Genomic DNA, 2962 nt, shown 5'->3' with positions numbered 1-2962 from the left:
TAAAAAAAGCAGTGAAGTAAAAACAGATTTTATTTGCAGGCTTTTAGGAAGGAGGGAGAGCAGAGCCGGGGGAGGGGGATTGCTGGAGTGAGAGCACAGTGGGTAGGGCATTTGTCTTGCATGCAGCTGACCCGGGTTCGATTCCCAGCATCCCAGATGGTTCCCTGAGCACTGCCAGGAGTGATTCCTGAGTGCAGAGCCAGGAGTAACCCCTGTGCATCTCTGGGTGTGACCCAAAAAGCCGAAAAAAAAGAAGAGAGCGAGAGCGAGAGCGAGAGCGAGAGAGAGAGAGAGAGAGAGAGAGAGAGAGAGAGAGAGAGAGAGAGAGAAACACGCTCCAGGGAGCACGCAGACTTCTTCAAAGATGGAGAGAGGCCCCAGTACACATCTCAAGAGTGGAGATGCGGGCGACACAAGTGCTCAGGCGACACATGTGCTCAGCCATGTGGGCACAAACAGCACATGGGCTCCAGCAGAATATGCGCGCCCTTCCTTTGTTCAAGGTGGCTTTTACAGGGTTTTTCCCTAGCTATCCCAAGTGAGGCTTTCTAGTTTGGTGGGGCTTTCTAGCTAGATAAGAGTTCCTTGCTAGGATGATTGCCAAAGGGGTAGAGTTGGGAGCGGTCAATGGTCCTCTTTGAAATTCCTTTCCTGGCCTTTGTTCTTGCAGGAGCTTCTCTCAGGGTGGAAGTCCAGCCTTCCCTGCATCTGTTGGCCCCAGCTGAGGCCTTCTCAGGCCTTAGGTCCCTCAGGGGTATTGGTTTTATTACTTCCCAGGAACTCATTATCTTACTTCCCAGGAATAACTCCAGTTGCCAGGAGGGCCCTTTCCTATCTAACCTCCCTGCGGACGTTAACACTGCCACTCATTTTCCACTTTGAGTTCAAGGCTTCATCTTGAAAACAGAACCGCACCGACTGTCTTCACTTCCCAAAGACGAGACTGTGGCCGGAAACGCACACGCGCTCAACCCAATGACTCCAAACATGCGCTCGAACATCCAGAACTCTTCTCCCGGTGCAGAAACTCAGCACATTTCTTCTCTGTTGACAGATCAGAGGTCAGCGGAGTCAAACATCAAAGACACAGAAGTCTGAGTGACAACAGTGAGCGACCTTGACCTCCTGGTCCCATCGATACTGTGTGCACATTGGAATTCCCGAGGCACACGTGGAGCCTTACAATTCTGATTATAAATACTCAGCTAGAAAGAGAACGGATTTCAAAAAAGTTCTACAGAACGTGATCTCTGACCTTTACAGTGGTAAATAATCCCACTGCGTGTGGAAAGTTTTAAAAAATGCTAAAAAGATAATAGGCAGGAATATGAAATGTAAAATACCTGGAATAAAATGAAACCTCTCAAAGCCTTTGAGAGATAGAAAAAAAATCATCAGTAATTTGAAGGCAATGCCTGACAGACATGTTAGTAAAAATGTGAGCTTCGAAATGAAGAAACCAAGTTCTCATTTTTAAAAATTAGAGAAAAGGCGATGAAGATCCATCACAAGAATATACATAGATGATCGAGTAGCAAAGAAAGAGACAAGATAACATGGCCCAAGTGTGTTTCTTTTTCAGAAAAATAACAAAATAGATCAAGTGCTGTCGAAGTTATTCAAGAAAACCGAGAAGGGCTGAAGAGATAGTATTGGGGTTCACCGGTGACAAGAGGGATCTGGGCGGCCACTAAGCATGTCACTGCAGCTAGCGCGGCCCCTGGGCCTGGCACCAGCTCACCAGCTGTTCTCCGTCTGCCCGAGCCTGAGGTAGTGGTCACTGTCATTTTGCAGGACAAGAAACCCGGGCTGCAAAGTTCTAGTTGTTTGTCCAGGTTCCCTGCCCCTCGAGGGCAGAAGATGCACGCCTCCCATGGTCCCCGGAGTGAGCAAATGAAGCTCAGGCAGCTCAGCGGGAGGCAGCGCTAAAGTAGGGAGATGTTTCCCATAGCAGCGTGCTCCAGACACTAACGGGGAACGTGCGGCCGCTGCAGCACAGCTGATTACCTGGCTTCCCGGGGGCTGGGGTGCTGGGATTCCTCTGCTGCCCTGTGGTGAGCCGGTGTGGTGACTCGAACAGAATGGCAGGAACGAGGGCACCAGCTCTGAGATGCCGCTCAGGCTCCGGGCTTTGCAGGGCAGAGCACTGCAGTTTGAGCTACTGCGCTGGGGGCGTCCTTGAGTCCCTCCAAAGCAGCCTTCTCAGACGAGGAGAACGCCCCTTAGTTTCCCTCCACCCCCCAAGTCCTGTCTGTCTCTTTCCCCTTCACCCCTTGCTCCCCCTTCCTCACCCTCTCCTCTCTCCCCCACCCCTCCCTCATATTTTGCCCCCCCTCCTGCCCTCTCCTCTCTGTCTCTCTCTCCCCAGCCCTCTCTCCCGTCTCTTCCCCCATCCTTCTCTCTCGGCTCTCTTCCTTTCTCTCTCTCCCTCTCTCTTCTCTCTCCTTCCCTCTCTGTGTCTTTCTCCCTCTCCTCTCTCCCTCTTGCTCTCTGTTCTCTCTCCCTCTCCCTCCCCTTCCTTCCTCTGTCTCTAATTCCTTCCCTCTCCCTTTCTCTCTCCCCCTCCTTCTCTCTCTCTCATTCCCTTCCTCTTCCGGCCCCCTCCTTTCCTCCTCCCCCCCCTCTCCAAACACCCTCCCTGGGTCCTCAGGAATGTCAGCTGTATCCTTTGCAGGGAGCGGAGCCCAGGGGCCAATCCCCCTGTGTCCACTGAGCAGCCAGCTTTGGGGTCCAGGGGCTGGCAAGAGCAGGTCTTCTGCGGTTCTGTGAACCGGGGCACATGTAGCTCGGGCTGGGGTAGTGGGGACTGGGGGCGCTCCGGAGGGGAGATTCAAGTGGAGGCTATAATTAAATCAGACTGTGAACATATTGTTCGCTGAAGCCTTAGCAGAACATGAGTCATGTTGGGTAAATGAATCAGAGTCTCAGAGTTTCCATTTATATTTGCTTCACTTGGGGGTCT

General features: G+C 52.0%; 1 long non-coding RNA gene across 1 annotated transcript; it reads right to left on the bottom strand.

Moving 5' to 3' along the window:
* On the bottom strand, window positions 1–2244 carry LOC129400057 (uncharacterized). The gene is made up of 2 exons (XR_008627399.1): window positions 2008–2244; window positions 1–1044 (listed from the first exon to the last, which is right to left on the bottom strand). It is a non-coding gene; the product is annotated as an uncharacterized LOC129400057 (long non-coding RNA).
* Between the last annotated feature and the right edge of the window lie 718 nt (window positions 2245–2962).

This window comes from Sorex araneus, chromosome X (assembly GCF_027595985.1).
Source record: "Sorex araneus isolate mSorAra2 chromosome X, mSorAra2.pri, whole genome shotgun sequence".
In the NCBI taxonomy this organism is placed as follows: domain Eukaryota; kingdom Metazoa; phylum Chordata; class Mammalia; order Eulipotyphla; family Soricidae; genus Sorex; species Sorex araneus.
Note: the sequence above shows the minus strand (reverse complement) of the source record. Positions and strands in the feature narration are given on the sequence as shown.